We start from the raw sequence: 20,718 nt of genomic DNA, 5'->3' as shown, positions 1-20,718 counted from the left end.
AATTGTTTATATATATTCGAAAATGTAGGTTGCGAAATCGTGAGATCAACGAAGCCATTGAGAGAATTTTGTAGAATTTTGATCCAGTATACGGATGCAGGCGATGGGAAATAGAAAAATTTCTTTCCTTTCGAATAATACATTTTCTGAATAGTTTCTTAGAATGATAGATTTCTTGGATCTCTTACAGATGCTTGAGAAATATAATTGCGATGCTGTGAGGTGGACGAAGTGATCGATACATTTGGGCTAGGTGAATCTGGTAAACAGATTTATCCAGCTCGTAATAAAATTGTTCTCGCGAACCAGCCTCGACATCGTCGAATTTTTCCCTAATCTCTGATGATCACAGATATTCATTATGTATATGATATATCGAGTATATTTCTTAGCAATCTTCACAGTATTTTCATATCTGAGTTCAATTTACGAAATGAGAGAGAAAATGTCTGTGTGTAACTAACGCGAACCGAATAAGAAGGGGTTGCTACCCCCTCTTCACGAGGACAACCCACTTTCAACGGAGGGATCCCATTGTTGGCCAGGAATTTGCATGTCGTCGCACTTTCCGACGCGTGTTCATGGAAGGGCTTGTTCCTGGCGAGGAGTACGGGCGTAAAGTTATCCCCACCAGGCGAAGGGATGCTCATTTTTCGGGCATATGCGCCCGTACTTTGGTCTCGATCGTCGTATCACCGGGGTTCCATCGGCGGGTGTCATCGACACCGACCTCTACCCTACGTGGTCGACTTCAGGAGCGATTTTCTTGGTGATTTATCGTCCTTGGCTCTGTAGCTCGTTTACATATCGTTTCGAGCCGCTCCTTCTCCCTCCCGGTGACACGCGTGTCAGCCAGCGATTTGCAGTTTCGCAACGTTGTCCCCTTTCCTCGCGGACAGTCGATCCTTCATTGCAGTTTAGCGTCCAGAAAATTATAAGCTTACTTCCATAGTTAATATACTTCGGATGTTTGCTTCAAGTTATTTTTGGCGGTATTTAATAATTTTTTTGGCTTTGAAAATGTTCTAAATTGTATTGGTTCGGCCGAAATCATTGGCTAACTCGTTCGTTTTAGTTTATTATATTTGTTTCGACGTATGAAAAATAGGAGATTCTCTTAGACCTAAGTTTGGCAATATAGAAACAGTTTTTGAATGAAAATGATCTATTACCTATTGTTACAAAATTGTAAATAATAAAGATTTCTTCCTGATTCGAGGTAAAACAGAGACGGTTATCAATTGTTAGATGAAGAATTTTCAATTAACAGCCGGAAGATTTGCTCGAGTGTATAATAGGAATAAGGCTAACGTCATAGTCGGCGCTCTTTACCCGCGTTGACAATTAAAACGCATTTATTGCCGGCAATTTGCTAATCATCGGGTAAAGTAAATGCTGGGCAATATCGTGGACGAGATACCGCTATAATTACATAAACGAGAAAGAGAGGCGAGGCAGCGCGCACACGGCTTTATCATCTTCTTTTTTCACTTTTGTTCGTTCTTCAAGCTCGGCCGATATTCTTCTCGTTTTTTCCTTCCCTTTCCGCCGGATTCGTCTTCACCCAGCGTGTCGACTGTCTCGATTATCGATCGACCACCTTGACGACGGCTTGGGAATTAATTGGGACGACCTCGTTAGCGGCGGATATCGACGACCATCGAGAAAGAGATCCCGAGGGTTTTCGTTTGCACCCGTAAAAAAATCTTGCTCTTTTATTTGGCCAGGTAGGGAGCCGCGCCAGCGCTCAGCGCAGCTGCTCGAATCGACTTTATTGAAAAAACCATGGCCGGATATTTTTTTCCTTCGTCGTTAAGAACGTTGAAATATTTCCTGCCCGATTACCAGAAAGTGTGACTTTTAGAAGTCGAATCGATTAGATGAATAATCTAGATAAAGAAGGTTCGAAAATTATCCTTGAACGCCGCAGACTGCATTAATTCTGACTCATATTTATTTCCAGATTATTACGCTATTATCTTCTTATTATCATTCTATTATTCCAAATTTCTAATTTATCCCCTTTCGGAATTCCTCAGTTAGATTCTACAAAGAAATTGTACTCTTTATATGCAACAGGATTTACATAAAATTGGCTATCTTTTTATTTCGTTACGTAAAAATGTAGAACAAAATGTTGTACAAATTTTAATGCAACGATGTTTCTCGGAGATGGTGTTAAAAATGCTCTATCTCTATGATAGAAGTGCATCTAACGTTTGAGACGATATATTTATGATTCATCGGCATAATGATGCAGCTTCTACCAAACGACAAAACTCGAGCGAATCGTATCTTGTCAAAAAGAGCCTGAATAATCTTCTTCTGAATAAAATTCAGGGAAATCGATCGAGTCGTGAGGCAAGAAGAACTGAGATATCAAAAGCCCGGTCGGACTGCATCGCCTGTATAATTACGATTCGCTGATTCGTGTTAGCGAATCGTATCCTCGGGTGGCGGGCGCGCGCGCGCGCGCTTGCACTGGCAAAAACGTGGCGCGTTGAAACGAAGGAAGAAAGGGAACGGGTGGCCGGGAGAATAGAGTTGTAAAGCGAACGACGAGAGCTGCCAGTTTTTCCGAACGTGTTTCCTCCGTGGACTCGTGCAGCAGCTCGTGTAGATCGCTCCGATGCACGCACACCAACGGATGCACGTTCCTCCGTACGACACGGTAGACGTTGGTGGTTTTATCGCGCTATAAAACAATCGTAGGGTGTCTCGTAATGATCGCGGAAACTTTTATAGACAGGGCGAAGGCCTTCGGAGGCCTGTGCGTTTTGTAAATCTAAGTACCCACGGTGATTTTAATGAAACGTCCGCTTTAAACGAATAAACGACAATAAGAAGCGTTCGAAGTAACAGATTTAAATCTCGGAAGCGCAATCAGTAGGAGCGTACCGGATACTCGGAACGTTCAAATTAAACCCACCCTTTCGATGATTACGCTGCACCTCCACTCGACGAATCGCAATTTATCACTGTGAAAACCTGGAAGATCGATACCGTGGCTTCCGTCGCTCGCAGCAGCTGAAGAACGCTTTCTAAATCATCTTCGTACTCCGGCCAATAATTTATAAAAGTCTATCAAGTTTTTCCCGATGTCTATCTGCTCTTTGTGGCTGAAACGGCCTCGTGGGAATAAAGTCGGATAAGGAGGGGGAATAGAGTCGTAGAGCTGCCAGTTTTTCCTCGGGTCGTGCTTCTAGCGGCTGATCCTCGCGTGGACACAGCCTATCTTTTCTTCATCTTCCACCGTCCTCTCTCTCTCTCTCACTCTCTCTTTCTCTCTTCCTTTCTTTCTGGCATGCTTCTCTCCACGAGACGCGTACGTGTGCGTGTCCACGAAGGGAGGAGACACGCGTGCACACGGCCGACTTGGAAGCGCGAACGCGAGGGGGACACGCGCTAACCTGGAACGTCCCGTGCATACGAGATCGTCGAACGTTTTCACGAACACGTCCTCGCCTTCTGTACACGTAATAACCGCGAGATATCGAGAAAGATCTTGTCATCGCACCTTCCCGAACGCTTGTCCGTGTGTCAGCCGATGAAGATGATTTGTCAATCTCCTGACCCTTCGCGAAAATGACGATGTGATTAAGTGGGATACGCGGCGCTATCTTTGCGTTGTAAAACCAGATTTTTTTATGGATTCAGTAGAGGCGCTGTCTTAAGAAATGTCTGTTTCGTTAGCGAGTTCTGGACGATGAAAATGGACTATCCAATTTCGTTTAAAGTATGTACACGATAAACGTGGATGTATGTGCACGAATTGATTTACCACATTCAGTGATTACAATATCATTTGTAAACTGCGGATCTCCATGCATTCATAGGAAATTTGAAAGCGCAGAATTGCATAGATCGCACATAATATGAAAGGATATATGAAATAACCAAATTGTATGCTGTCTACAATACCCGATCGTAAAACAATTTTCTATCGAGATTCTACTGTTTTAATTACAAAACTTCGCGATCTAATCATTTGTCTTCCCATCGATATCGTCAAGATTTTCTTGCAATTAGCGTTACGTTCTGGACGAGAACGTTTGTTTATCGAGTGAAGTAGGTACTACGTATCGGTGTCAGTCGTCTGGCTTCAAGAGCGACAATAACGAGATGTTACCCTAATTTTGTTAGTCTGGAAAATGTTCCAGTTGAGGACTTCTCGGTTTCCCACGCGGTGGGAAAGTTACTTGGGAGAAATTGTTCCGCCTATTTGGGTCTTTGGCAAACATAGGCGACAGCAGCTTCGAAGGGTTGCACCAAAGTACTCGATCAACATTGCGTAATTCCTTAAGCAAATTAGCTTCTCGCCACTTAGAAACCGCTTCTCAGTTTCACAAGTTCAGCTGTGAAGTCAGTTTTCTACAATAATCCAAGGTGAGCACATGTACGATAGTACAGGTTAGAGAATAAAAAGATTCAAGAACTCCTCGGAAAAAGTATGTTTATTAGGTTTAACATGACGAAAGTAATTCACAGATTCAATTTTCGCATTTTTTAAAAACCCTACCGTAAACGTGGAATTACAGACCTTTTTGGAAAGTTAAATAATTAATAATTCTCTTATATACGTACGCGATGCATAGATTAATTTAGCAATTATCTAACAATATCATTTGTCTTTCCATCAATACTTTATAAGTTTTTCTAAGAATTCTTAGGAATTATTAAGAAAATTAAATTTTCCTTTTTACTTCAAAAGTCTTTTAATATAAGCATAAAATATTGAAGACTTACTAACAGATCAACAAAAAAAGTAACAACTAAGAATCGTCTCATTTCATCTTTCCAGTCTCGCACTACGCATCAAATTCATCGATCAATCTACATTTGTCAATTACAACCTTTTTTGTCCTCCCAATATTCACCAATATTTTACAAAGTCGATCAATACAACTTTCTCTACGCAAAATCTACCGGAACATATATTCACTCGATTATTTTTACTTGAATAGCAATACCGCGTGCTTCAAATTATATAATTCGTGTATTTCTTTCAAATTGTAGGAAGAAAGCCGAAAGAAAGCCGAATTAAACCGAAGACGGTCGTCGGAAATAATATTAGAAATTCGTCGTTAAACGACGCAGCGAATAACCTTCGGGATAGGTCGTCGATTTTCGCGACGTTACGTTTCAGTTTGCGATCGGTTATCGTGCGTGACGGGTCGCGTTATTAAATTCGTTCGCGTATATTCTAATTTTCGGTGTTGCTTTTAGGAATTTTTTCGATCCGATTCTATTGTGCATCCTCGTCGACCAGCGCAGAAACGGTGACCATCCAGGCGATGCAATCACGGACACCATATCAGTATGGTAAGTGAGATTTTTTGATATATTATACGGTGGAGAACACCACCCTCCTGGTGTCCAATATGGCGGCGTGTTATTGCACGAAGGCGTCGACATTGTATCGTTGCGAAATTCGATGTTCACTATCGCGCGTTTTAACGATTACAAATACGAATTTGTGAGATATGTTTCCGTGGTTTTAGAATTCAATATTTTTTCAGGAGATTTGTTGATAAGGATAGAGGTTTATTTTTAAAGGATGCGATTAGATATTAACTTACGTGATAAGTATAATGTGGACCCCTGCGTGTATTTATGACAACTTTAAAAATACAAACTGGAGTACCGATTATAATTCGTAGTAGGCGAAATAAATTTTGTTGGCTCTGTTCGAAAAAATGTGAAATTGCATAAAAACCCGCAGTTTGGTTTCCATATTTTTAGGTATTAAGAATGTCTAATTAACGGTGTAATAAAATGAAGATAAATTCAGAGTGAAAATAATTAGTTTTAAGACTTAGAAAATAATCACGTATTTCTTTGTCATTAAGATGTCGTGTATTTCTGAATTCTTACACAGTAATTCGCCAATAATAGTAACGAATTGACGATAAGTTATAGATTTCTCTCTTACAATTTTACAATTTTCAAATGATTCTGTGAATTCACATTTGTTTTATTGTTAAACCTGTTACTCTGTTTCCGAAAAGAATTTATCAATGCTGATAACGTGCAATTGTGGGTTTGTAAAATTTCATTAACGTTAGTTAAACCGTACTTTGATACAAAAACCAGATATTTTGATTTTTCTATAAGATTAATAATAATAAGATTAACAATAGCGTTAGATGCGATACATTTAAAGCGTGAAGTTTATAATACTATACTTGACAGTTTACTATGATTTTTCTTACGCTACGAAAGAGTGAAGTATTTTAAAAATTATTAAATCCCGTAGTTATCGTGAAATATATCAAGCGCGTTTTCACATCGTGTACAATGAAATTCACGGTGCGCATAATAGAACGTTTAATACCACACTGTGTACGAGCAAATAAAAATGATTTTAATGAGCTGATAATATTCCAGAACGAAATCAGTAGCCGAACAGCTACCATCTTGATAGAACAGAACGGTATCGCGTGGGTGGTTCCGGCGCTGCGTTCTCGAGTTATCGCGATTTAATCGAACGCGAATTACACTGGTTATTGAGCGATCTTTAAGAACCTAAGTCTTGGCAGATCTTGTTTGTTATTGCTGTCCTTGGAGGCGGCCTGATAACGTGGTCAATAGTCGATACACCGTCGAGGTTGTAATTTGTGTATTGGTTGGATTCCTAGAAATGGAACCACTTTCCAATTCGTCGAATCCTATACGAAAACTCTCAAATAGCTTGTTTATTATACCAAACCTGTGAACCGAGAACCGCCAGTTTGACACAAATAAATTGTATATTCTTTTAGTCTCTATGTTTTCTGTGGTTCGTTTTCGATTTAATTTTATGGAGATACTACAAAAATTTTATGGGAATCGTAAAGTAGAAAACCGCATATTTCTGTAATTAAGACGAGAAGAAAAATACGAAGAATTTTAATTCTTACTTAATTATTCGATTATTTATAGTTTCCAGTTTGGAAAAAATAAATTGTATGCTTTCTAGTCGCTGTGTATTCTGCGGTTCGTTTTCGACGTAATCTTATGGAGATTTTACAAACATTTTGTGGAAATCGTATAGTAGGAAACTGGATATTTCTGCAATTAGGACAAGGAGAAAAATATGAACGGTTTTAGTTATTATTCTATTCTTAAATTATTTATGTACTTTCAATAATTATTACAATAGCTATTTAATTATTTCTGTACAATTAAGTAATCTCGTTTAAATACTCGTACAATCTTTTCAATCTTTACTTTACAATCTTTTCGTAATTCATTTCAGTGAAAAATCATTTCATTTATTGAAACAAGATAAAGATTCGTTAACATTAGAATTAATGTAAATTCCAACGAGGGAATTCGTGAAACAATTTGAAACAGAATTTTCCTCTAAAAAAATAAGTATTCGTAAATCATGAAAACTTTTTATTTCGTATCATTAGACCAATTTTCATCTATACTGGTAACAATTTCTCAAAGTCAACGCCCTTCTAAGCCCTCAAAATTCAATGTCAAGTACATGAATCGTTTCGTACACGAAGGCCTCGGAACCAGTCGCTTCTGGAACTCAAATAAACTCGCATACATCGCAATAAACGTTCATCCACATGTTGGTACGTCCGTGGCACACGCAGGTGGGTGCGTGCCAGTGTGTTCTGCGTTCCATTGTCGCCGATGTGTTGAGCATGAAAGAGGCGTGTTGATTCGCGTGCTCGTATCGTCATTCCAACCCAGTGTATCCCAATTCCTTCCAACCAACTCCTCTATCTACATCTAAAAAATGCTGAAAATCCCGAGACCTCGTTCCCTACATCCTTAAACGTGTCCTTAGAATATAGTTATTAAAGCACTGTGATCGTTAGAGATCTCCTTTGGACAGATCATCTATGTAACTCGTATTTCTTGTACAATCAACCCCGTTAAAAAGTTTTATCTGGTAGAAAGTTATAAAAGTGTTATAGTAACTGGTAGCGATACAGATCCATCCAGGTAGTATCGATAGTCTCCAAATCAGAAATAAATTCTACGAGTGTTTTCGAATAACAATTAGATAGAATATTCGGTACGCGTCCAATAATTTTCCTGAGAAGGTAAATACGTGTGTACGTACGTGTATACGCATTAGTGTACATCCAATGAGGTCAAAAGTTTAGGATCATTATGCGTTTTATTGAATCTAAGGATTTAAAAGAAATGTCGGCTTCAGAATTTTGTTTCGTTAGGAAGAGTTCAGACAAGTATCTGTATGTGAATTTTCCTATTTTTTAATAAATTCATACTTTAGAGGATTCTAAGAAATATGTGAAAGTAAAAATTCTCGATTTTAGAATGACATATAAAATGATTTTTAGTTTAGAATAGAAGGTTTGGAAAATAGATAGAAGGAAATTGGTCGTTTCATATGCGTGTAACACAATCTGATAATGATAAAATTAGGGAATGCAGTATCGTACAGTTAGAGAAGCGATTGCAATTTTTGACCCATATATATAGCGTATATTCTGTAGGAAATTCTTCTTAGAATTTATTGCTTCATATGAAGTCTTCACTTGTTTAAGATGTTTAGAATTCTTTGCAAATATTCTTCTCTCGGTAATTAATCCAATAAAGTGGAAATTCATGGCCGGTTAGTGACGACTAATACTACTGCGCATCTGGACTCCAACGTATTCCTGTAAATTACTCGTATTGTTCTCTGAGTATGACAAAATAACGCCACAAGCTGTGGTTAGTTAACAAAGCGCTATTGTATCTTCTTACTCTTTAGAAATTCAAAGCCACAGTAATATTACCAAAACAGGAACAAACATCGTTTTCTGCCTTATTCAACTGCTTCAATAACCAAGCAAATTAGATGCCAATCTACGGCCAGTTAATAAAACACCGATGTACCTGTTAGCTGTTTACGAATTCACGGTAATGTTAGGCATAGTAATGTTGTCAAAACGAAAGCGTTGACACGCGTGAAAAGGCGGCTGTCTACACCCAATCAATCTCGATGCACGTTGCAATCGCTGCATCGGGCTCAGGCAATCGCATTGTCGTCCCTGAGACCGGGTCTATTCCCCGTTGGCCTACTCGGTATTCAATTTCAACCGGCTGCAATTTGTCCGTCGCGAAATCGTCGTCCGGCGACCGAATGCAACTTGGGTTGCGTTCACCGAAAAAGGTCACGGTTTTTCGCAAACTGTCTCGCCTCGGTCGCCGCGTTTTCCCTCCTACCAATCGATTTCCACAAAAGAAACACGACAGGGCACGCGCTGGCTGATAGAGTATGATACCTGCATTCCATCGGTTGCAACATGTGTGTCATACGAGACGTGCTTTGATTTTCTATCGTTTCGATCGGATCGCCGTGACTTATTTACGGCTCGCGGAGCCCGCGCCCTCGGACAAGCCGTAAAACGGAATTAATGAGCCGAGTTTAAGCTGATTTTCAACAGTCCCCGGCGCTACCAACGTTTTTCTCTCGCATCGGCTGGATTCCAGTTTCAGTTCCGTTTTGCTTCCACTTAGCTCATATCGAAAATCCTCCCCAAATATGTGTTTGTTTTTTAATCGATGTTTAACGACTCCCATTTGAGATAAACGAAGCTTTTACGAGCGTTTTTCACGATTTATCTACATGCTTGGTAGTTGGTGACACGGTAAAGCGGGATAATTTGGCTGGGTGAAACTTCAGCATATGTTGAAATTGAACTTTGAACTTTGTATAGAATAATCATCGTGCGTTATGAAATATTGTTAACCTTTAATGTAATAATATCGCGCGCCGTAGGTTTAACGAGGAAAGACATCAGAAACAAAAAGATGACTGAATCCTGTAATAGGATCGAATAAAAATTTCAGACCTAAATTGAGAGAGAATACTGTACAAAAGTTGGGTTGAAAAGGTATTTTGACTTACTCGCTACGATCGAAAAGCCCTACAATAGGATCGAACAAAGATTTTAAAATTAAAGTGGAAAGAAGTATTGTAAAAATATCGATCTGAAGACACGTATCGATTTACGACATAAAGACAAACTGTATTTGCAAGAATAAAAATAATACAGCGTCCGAATACGTTGAAATAAAAGAAAAATCTTGTATCGTCTGAATGTAACTTGAAATTCTTGCGATATGTAAAAACATTTCGGAATCGAAATAGAAACAGAGCGTAGACATAATCGAGGCAATTTCTCTCAATTTTACACAATTTGTCGTTAGCCAGCTAGAAGCTGTCCGGTCGAAAGAAACGATATCGATGGTAATTCCTTTCTATTGAGGTAGAGAAACAAACGGCCAGAACTGGTGTGTTCCAATCCGATGTTATTCGCGTTGCTGGGCGCTGGGGGGACGTCGAATTTGTCGCCTCTAAGCTTGGCGATCGCGCGAGCAAGATAAATCGTTGCGAAACGAGCCTGTTGTTAAATAGTTTAGCGTCGTTGTTGGCACAATAACGGATGGCCGCGCATTTCGCAAGAGTGACTCGCCGCTGTCGTAAATTTTGTTTTGAAAAATAATTGCTTGCTGCGAATCCGCGACAGGGTGGCACACCGTCGTAGATCAACTCTTCCGGTCAACTATTCCGATTAAATATTTATGAGAGTGTCTCGTTGTGCTTCTTGAATTCCAGCAAATATTGCATTTCCTCGGCCGATCGAAGTACCCTCTGGTATTCGTTGAATTAACAATAAGTATTACGCCTAAGCAGGCCAACACGCGAGCGATTTTTCAACTCGAATAAAGAAACCGAGTCGTTATAAGTAGACTGTGGGTTTTTATGCATTTCTACGTTCTTATAAGCATAAAGAACGCGAAGGAATGGAATCTAAATAGAAAGTTTCATTTACTAAACATTAGATTAAACGCTGTATACATTTATATATATATATCTATATTACATTATATATATATTTGCATATCGTACGCATTGCGTGTATTTTTGCAGCTTCGAAATTTCCATAAATATATAAAAATGCCCAGTCTACTTCTAACGAAAAGAAGGAGAAACGTTGATGAAATGTTTTATCAACGACTTTACATTTTTCTCCATGAAAGAATAAAATATACATTAGGTTATCGAGTAAGATTGATTATAGGAGAATAGTTGGCAGCGTATGCACGTTGAACATTATAAGATTTGTGCTCGACATTGGGAGCAACGTTTCACTTTTCTAACTAGAAACGTAGAATACTGCAGCAACCGGATAGCTGATAATAATTTCCAATAACGTGTCCAGGATAATACGAACACTACTATTCCCGTTTAACTACGAACCACGTATTTTCTACCTATATAACGAGTTTTTATTGTCTCGTTCTTGCTCGCGTTATTCAGGCATAATGGTGGCGCACGATTGCGACACCGCTTTCATGAACGACAAAAGAAATTTATGATCGTACATTTTAAACGACGCGAGGGGTTCGTTTTGCATACGTCACGGTCATGGTGAGTACACTTTTCCAAACGCTTTCGTGTTGGAGATACTATTTCATTTTTTCAATGTCAGTCGTTTCATCCTAAAATATCGTTGTTTCGAGGAGGAAAGATGTAGGAACGTCGTTTCGTCCCGCTAATTCCCATTAATTCGTTAGATTACGCGTCGTACATTACGAGAATCCCATGGTGGACATTGTGACAGTGGAACACACGCGCGTGAAGACGTGGCCCGTGCCGTGGAAGCTACTCCGATAATCTTAAATATCACTAATTCACTAAATCACCGTTTACCGGAGCTAATCTGATGCACGACCAGCGTGGTGGCATCAATTTCATTAACCCTGCACCATCACGAAAAAATCGAGAGTCGTAAATTAAAAAGCAGACCCGAGAAGTGTCCACCAGTAGCGTCCCGACCCTTAAGACTCGAACACGCGTGCTCGAATAATGCCCCGTTCACGCTTCATCATATTCGATCAGTGGATCACTGAATTGACTGCGATTCCAACAAATTCCTGTTTCCATTTATATAATCACGTGACTCGCTATAACTAATTGCGTTTGAATGAATTGTGAGAAATCCAACAGAGTAATCTTCAGTGGATATTGTTTCCGAATTAACTGCATTAATCGTGCATCTAAGGACTGTAAGTTACGTACATACCAAACGAATGCTTTATTTTAACGCCACTTCGTAACTGTTAAGACAAACAGTATTTCAATATCTTGATTATTCGACATTTTTGAAGTTACGAAAAGGGTGAAGATATAACAATAAAAAAACAATTTTAGTAACACACAATTAATGGACAACATACTGAATTTTTAAATTATTCTTCTATTAATATATTCTGTGGAATATTTGACACGTCGTGTACTTCATCCGCAATCTTCAAATGCTTTCGCGGCACATAAACAGTACCATGAGAGAACGAAGAAGAAAAGATATCTAAAGAAGCGGTCGAGTTTTAGAAATTTTTACGAATATATTTGATAATGTAAAGTACGAAAGAGGCTTAAGGAACGTTCGTATCGGAGTTATACTTATGCGTACACGGTGTGTACCTGGCCGAGGCGGGTGGGAGAGGGTTGGGACCTCACAGGCACGATTAACACGTGTCACGCGTCACACACATACGCGCGTTCATCTATCTTTTCACACTTGCACGCGCGTGCACGCGCACATAAGCGACCGGCCACGTAGGTACGCGCACGCAGCAGTCCATATATCTACCTAACCCGCCACCAGTCACCATGTAGGACAATAAAGGACAGAGGTGGTACGTAACATTTCCATACATTCCTGGGCAGCAACGGGCCGGCCATTTAAGAATTTCTCGCCGTACTGGAACCGAAGTGAGGTCCCGTGCATTTCAATTGGCCGACACGCGCCAATTCTCGCCACGAAAATTCACCGCGAGGAAAGAAAACGCGCCACTATATCGTCGCCATACATTTCCGCCCCCTGTTTTCCTGCGCCTCCTTTCCGTCCGCTGGACGACCCAGAAAACGAAATTCCCGGACGAAGTTTCCTAACGTAATCCTGTCAGATCTTGCAAAGTTGCAGAGATCTTTCAACTTTTATTCGTGAAACACTCGAAAACACAAGGATATCTGAAGCCTTCGGGCTTTTAATTGTTTCAGTCAATTTTTTTGGAAGATTCAGCGTAAGATACTTAGGAGGATTATCAGATACGAGTCTGCGGACTTTCGTTAGTCTCTGTACGCTTTCTGGCATTTGAAGATCGGAGATGGAAGATTCGGTGTTTTTGATTTTTACATGCGAAATATCGAACGCGTATTTAACTCAAAATTCGTAAAAAACGAAGTCTCCGTACTTTCTCTCCGCCATAATTCTTCTAACTCATCTTGCAGCGTTAGGATTGAAAGATCTAGAGTTGTCGGTTTTAAGATCAAAATATCGACCGTATAATTACGAGAAATTCTTGAAACATTCGAAAGAATTGGAATAAGTCGAAAGTCTGCAGACGTTGGATCGTCGCAGCCCACCTTCTGTCATCAAGGATTAAGATCACCGATCGGAAGACAGTATTTTCCATTTTACGTCTGGAGTAATAAACACGTAATTACAGAAATTAGCATCAACTACCGACAGATGACTTATTGTTAGACACATGATTAATCCATCGTATCGACAGAAAGCGTCGTTTAAGAGCATCGGAAACACGCGAAGCTGTCGTTGCTGGTTTCCAGAAGGAACAGACATTCCTCTCTCGTAAGCGTTCGTTGCACTTGTCCGATTAATCAGCATAATACTAATTACGACAGGCCTGGCAGCTGCGTTCGTTTCAGCGTCAGCTGGAAATCAGCTTTGAATAAGTCGGTCGGGATGAAAACAATCAAGCGGCACGGTTTCGCGCGAAAATATCGACGCCCGTGTTTCCACGAGCTGGCAGCCGGCGATCTATATGCGAGTAGAGTTCCGCGGGCATGCTTCCATTCACGAAGAAATCATGCGCGGCTGCGGAAATGAGCGACGGTCGTCTATATTTAACCTGTCGACTGACGACAGGAAGAAGCCTCAACAACGTGCTCGTCACATCGCCACCGAACCGAACCACACGTTTTAAGGTTCTCCGCCGCCTTTTTCTCTCTTGGAAATTTCTCCGCGTTTGTCATACGAACCGGAGCTTGCATTTTGCCTCGTTACGCGTCCGCCTCGGCGAGTACCGTTTTATTTTCGGACGATACGGTATTTCTGTTCATCAACTTGGGACACAAAACTCGACCAACTTTCTTACCAAACTCTCGCATTCTCTATCGAGCGAGAAATAGGTGGAAATTTTAAGTTCACAGGCGGGGAGATTTAATTGCGGGTCGTGACTCTCGAAGGAGGAAAATTTTTGGCATTTGTGGATTTCAATGTAGCTACGTCGTATAACGCATACGTTAGATCAAAGTAAATTGCCATATTTTATTATAAATTTGTTTTTACACGAAGCTAAGGGAAATTGCGAAGTATATGTAGCAATCAGCAGGAGATTTTTAGTCTTAGACTCCTAGCGTTTATTTAGTTTCATGCGGCCACATCGCGTGTATTATTTGCATCAAATAATTATAAATTGCCACGTTTTATCCCTCGAGCGTGGTGGAACTGGATCGTTTATGCGCGCGTCTGGTTGTTTTATAATTGTAGGCTTTGAAAAAAATCGAGGGAAACTCTGAGACACTTAATGAAGTCTCTGCCATGTTACATAATTAGTTCTCAAACCAAATATGTAAAGTGTTATTTAGGAAAAATAAAAATTCGTTGCGAAAGAACTTGCCCAGGATGCCTGCGGAAGATTAAAGAGTAGAAAGATTATGCAAGATCCCGAGATACTTATTGAAGTGTTTACTGCGTTGTACAGTTAATTTCGAGCCGAACGTTAAGAAAATTCGCGTTAAAAAAATTCACCCAAATAAATAAATTCTACCAAGCTGTCTGAAAAAACGTAACGGATTAAAAAGATTTTTTCACGAGGAGAGTAGCAAGTTATTCGGCTATTATAAAAGCGGATAGTACCTGAAAAAAGATCGTGAAACACTGGTGCAGCGTGTGTATAAGGACGAGACATTTAGGAGATTTCTAGCACAAAGTTCATCGCGAACTTGTAATATAGAAAGAAAGGAGAAAAAAAAACGAATGCAGACGAGAATGGTCCAGATCGTAGGAGATGAATTGCCAGCATTGTCTTCTTATCTGACCCCGGGTGTACAGCTTGAGCCGGTTTCTTTCGTCGGGAAAAAAAGCGAGGGGCATTAGCGATCGGGTTTTAACGAAGCTTTCACCCGCGAGAATGGACAAAGGAGAAACGATACAATGGGACGATTAGAGATACTTTGTACGCGCTTTCGACACACTCCGTTTCGTTCCAGCGCTAGCTGGCTCGTCCGTACCATTACCGTGGTCGTGTGGCTGCTCGCGACACGTTTTCACGCGACTGCGTGACCGCCAGGAAATACGTATATATACGTCGGGGCCCGCGCATTCAGTCACGCGCAAAACGAGGAAGAAATGTCGACGGAGCCGTAAGCACTTTCGAAAATTTCCCCGTGCCGCCTAATAAAGACGTTCGTTTCTTGGTTCGTTGCTCTGTTTGACTCGTGTCTATCGTGCCAACGTTCCTGTTTAGCATCATTTTCACACTTCTCCGCCAGATGTGTACAGATCCATTTTGCGTTTTTCCTCTCCTCCTCGCTCGAGAATTTGCCTCTCTGTTCTCCGAGTTTCGGTGATTATGCCTATTAATGCTCTTCTTTTTTTTTTTTTTTTTTCTTTCTTCGAGGAAGATTATGTGCCTGCTTTCATTTGTAACACGTTACTACGTCTTAAAATTCGGAATAGGCTTTTTCGATCTCGTGCCGATGGACGTTTGGTTGTACGTTTTACAATCGTCGATTGTATTCTATTTTATAGCGATGCATAGCGCGAAGAGCTAATAGAAAAGAATTTTTATTCCAAAGTTGGAATAGAATTCTTCGTCCATCTTTTTAAATTGTTACTTCTTTATTTTTGTTAACTAATATTTCGGTACTAATTGCATACGATCGATCGAGATAAGAGTAATTAGATGAGAAATAATTTGAAATATCTTTTATGTGGTGGTGTAAATGTTTTTTTTTTTTTTTGATAGACTTTTTACAATTAATTCTCATTGAGAATTACAAGTAAATTATTTTGGCGTGGTACTGTAACTTGGATTATAGGAGTTTATAGTATGTTTGGTTCTAGTTGAATCTAATGCTTAAATCTGAAGGGTATTGTCTTTTTAGTCTGCGGATCTGATCCGTCGTGTCAAGTAATTGGTTAACTAATGTATTTTGGTGATTGTTAACTCTTGTATTATATCTGTTACTGAATTTGCGGTGTAAATGTAACACGAAAAATGAGAAACGGGAAATTATATTCACACGCGCCAGAATCCACGCAGCATCCACTCTTGGAGGATTAATTTTTACAGATGGAAAAGGTGAAATAAGATTCGATCGGTCTTGGAAACCGGTACCAAGAGTACATTCTTAATACAGATATTATTAATATATTAATATAATCAGCTGGAATCGAGTTGTCCTTTCCGGTTGCGAATCGTGAGAAACCAGCCTTGAATCTTTCCCTTTATTAATCCCATTTCCGTGGAATCGTCTGAAAATTGGCATGGAAGAAAAAGGAAACAGATGGGCGCGGAGAATTTCACATGAGAAGAGTCGATGAAGATCCACGATTTCTAAGAATTCTGCATTCGACGGATCTTCTTTTGACGAAGTAAGCTCTTATTAACACCTCGCCTCGTATTGTTCCCTCGGCAAACGTAATTTGCTCGGCTTTCAGAACGTGCAACGAGCTAATTAGCCTCCGGTTGCTTATAATCTACGCCTTGGAATTAAAAGAATTCCTCGAGCCTCTTTGATCTGGCTATTTGCTGGAGGAATTAGCATCGCTTCAGATACTTCCGTAATTACGATATAGATCGCGACAGAAATATCAACAGTTTAAAACGCGATAAACCACACAATTTTCCACCGTTAAATTAGCCTCCTGCAAGCCAAACTCCTACAATTATCCTTTTTTTCCACTTTTATCCGAGTACATGGTTACTATTATGTTTCTCGGAAGACAAATGACTTATTCATCGCAGTGAGGCGATATAGGCAATTGCAAATATTAAATTCTAAATTAAACGATAAATATGTTTGTAACGTAATGACATTTTTCTATACATTTCCCCCTCTTACATTTATCAAGTTGAACAGTGTACAGAGAAGCGAGTTGAATTATAGAGTAGCACTATGTTTCTTCACAACTGATGTTTCATCACGTTTCTGTCGCGTTCATCAAATTTCCGCTTGATATTTCGCCTCGATACAACTCTCGTATCTTCTTCACTTCGAACTGAAACTTCTCCACGTCGTGTAAATACAAATTTCTTCCTACTTTCAAGGATTCGCATCTCCACGCGTCGAATATGTTTGAAATCGAATTAGAAGCTCGAAATTCTTTTCTTGAATAATTTCGCCATTAATTTATAACGCGACGGAGATTTAATTACCTGAGATATATATATGTCTATACGAGGTTCCAACAGAATTATCTGCGCGTACGCATCGAAGTTTATAGGGCACGGAGAGAACCAGCCTAATACTCGTATTAGGTGTATTAGGTTCTTGACCGTTCTCCTCGGCTCGAGGTAGCCCCGGGCTGGCGAAACCAGAGCTCCGACAAGCTCTCAACCCCGCGGACCCCCCTTCACGTCCCTCGCAGGGCCCCGTGGCACACGCATTCGCAACACGCGTCCGTATCTCGATTCGATTCGAGGCGCACGCACTTCCAGCGCGCGTTTACACGTCCGAATCGAAGGAATGCACGCGCGTTTTACGCACTTCCTCCACGCGGACACGCGCTTCTACCGCCTCGAAAAAATATGCCTGTGACCCTCTTGACGAGAATTCTGCGAACCTACGACTCTCAGAATTACCCGCCGGATTTAGAGAAATCGTCAGGGAAAAATGTTCGCAGGAATATGCTATTTAAGTAGAGATGTATAAACGAATCGGACTGTTCCACGTACAGCCACGTTTCGCTAACTACAACGATCGATTCGTTTTAACGCATGCACTACGAAACTAAAATTATTTTACGCGAATGTAGCGTTATCGAGATATTTCGTTATCGTAACAATGGTCGGGTCGTAGCTGGATTTTTTGACCGATAGAAATGGGAGCCTTTCAGAAGCCAAACTGTTGGTAAGTAGTTTTTCTTAATTTCATGATTTTATTATATACGTCGGTGTATGATTGATATTCAGTTACTAAGAAACGAATGACTGACTTGAACAAGTTCATTTATTACAGCAAGACGACATAAATGATAGTAAATTGCAAGATATATTTAAGAAAATATTTGCAACATCATCGGTTTCCTATACTTTTCAATTTATGGACTTGTCAGAGTGTAGCTTCCGAACGGTTCTAGCGTACCTGCAGGTTTCGCTCCTTACGTCAGCTTTTCTAAGGAGTTTTCCTTGAATCTTTAATTTACGATTCGTTCTTTCACGACGATGGCGTTGACACATCGTAGACCGGAGCTCTGTTACACGCTAGTTTATTAACTTTGCACGTTAATTTATCAAATACGAGGTGTGTCGCCTATCTATGATATCCTCCTTCGTTCCAATATTTTCAATCGCGATCATTGAAAACGGTTCTACCTCGCTGAACGTCTCCCATGAATTCAACTCACAGCGAACCCACGATATCGCGTTGAAATTCGATCGAGCGCTTCGAGCCTCTCGTCGTGTCACCGTATCTTCCTCTCATTCCTATTCTTACAATAATCAAAAGCTTTTCGAAAACTCGGAAAGCTTGCAAACTACTCTGAAGAAAGAAACAAAACGTCGAGTCATCCACATTGCAAAGCGAGAAGAGCGGATTGAAAAGAATAGCCGGGGGCCTCGAAGTCGATCCGCGAGGATGCATTCCCGCGGACCGAAGAACAACCGGGTGATTCTGGTTCTCAGTGTGTTGGTCTCTCCTTGTTGGCTCGCATGCATGGCCGAGTGATGAAATTATTTCTTCACCGCGTACCTGGCCGTGTCTTATATACATACCGCGGCGATTTTACTGCTCTCGGTCGGCAGGCTGAGACACACGCTCGGGATTAGGGCCTCGAAAGCGTGGAGAAGCGAGAAATGCTGGAAACTGGATATCCAGTTTGTCCAGGGCACAGCAATACCCGTGGAGATATTGCTGTCGAGCCGGGTTTGCTCCACTTTGCATCCGCTGCGAGTGGCACGCTTAGATAAATCGTCGGATAAAACGGCAGATAATACGGAATCGATCGTTTTACCGAGGCCGATACCCGTGGCCCGGTGCGCTCGCTTGAATTATTTTACGAGCAACCACCGATCTATCGTGCCAGATACAGGCTTTCCTCTCGGAGATGTTTAGCGATCTCTCGAACGCGGAAGAACCGATGATTTATATTTATACCAACGTTCCGAGTCGTGCTTGATTAGACCGTAGCTTTTCTGCATCGCTTTAATCAAATTGCTTGGTACCAACGATAATAACGAAGACCAGACATGAAGAATACAACGAGTCATAATTTCTAACAAGACTTTTATACGGAAGAACATTGTACGAGTTTTTCTACGTAGAAATTCGATATATCGTAAGAAGTAATTCCACGTCTAAGCGATCTTTTCGTTTGATCTTCAGCGGATTATTTGTTTCTCTTGTCCTTGTGGATATTTCAAAGGATGTTAGGCATATGAATTATGCTAATTGATATTTCGTACGTATCGGATTATTCTTCTTGTCAAACATTCCACTCTGAAGTGCTCGTTTTTAGCCATCGAATGACTTAAAAGTTAGGAAACCGACGGAGATGGTCATCGTATCTTTGCCGTGTGGTCTTCGACGAAAGCTGTGAACATTTATAAGCACGCTTCTTCAATGTGTCGATACGAGAATGTAAATGGTTCTTGACAAGAAATCTGTGCATGTAACGTACACGTTATCGCTCGAAAGTATCCAGATAATTGCTATCGCAGAGATGAGATTAAATTGCGTTCATAAACGGTGTCATAACAGGCCCAGTCCGTGTTCAATTTCGAACTCGTATTCTTTTGAAGCACAAGAATCAAAACCTAAACGTCAAATATTTTGACGAATACTTTACTTTTCTTCGATTTCGCATATAAACGTTCCATAAACGCACCAACATACGCAATCTCCCTATAAGTGTGCAACTTATACAAAATCTGAAAAATCTGTTAATCAGAGAGCACCATCGTCGAGCGGTTCGATGACGATCGTTTGACAGTCGGGCGGAAGGAATGCGAAGCCAGCGATCTCCTATTGCTCTTGATAGGAAAGGTGTCGTGGCGATCGTGGCGTACGATCGGTCAGGCACACGACCCGATATCTGCCAAGTATCCGCAGACTCTTGGCCAGTCACGATATCCTCGAAATTCGCGGTAGTCGTCATAAATCTACGAATGCAAGCGGTCCCATCGGGCACGATCTGCGACCGATCTAACAAGTTGCGCGAATAACGGATCCATTAAGACCGATACCGAAACTCTGGAGCCGATATTCTCTGTGGCGTTGAAACCGCGACAATGACTTACTCTACTCGTGGCCACGGAACACAAGCAATTAAGATCGAACGAACGTTTGCTCGTCAACGCGTTAATAACTCTCTGCGTGTGCGATTAATGACGCTGAACGGGATCGTGATTCGGCCCCGGGACAAAATCCTTCCAACGCTTCTTTTTTTTTCCTTATTCATTCGCAGACATCGTATTAGCGGCTCTGTCGATTTGTAGACGAAAGAC

Source organism: Bombus vancouverensis, chromosome 12, assembly GCF_051014615.1.
Source record: "Bombus vancouverensis nearcticus chromosome 12, iyBomVanc1_principal, whole genome shotgun sequence".
Classification (NCBI taxonomy): domain Eukaryota; kingdom Metazoa; phylum Arthropoda; class Insecta; order Hymenoptera; family Apidae; genus Bombus; species Bombus vancouverensis.
Note: the sequence above shows the minus strand (reverse complement) of the source record.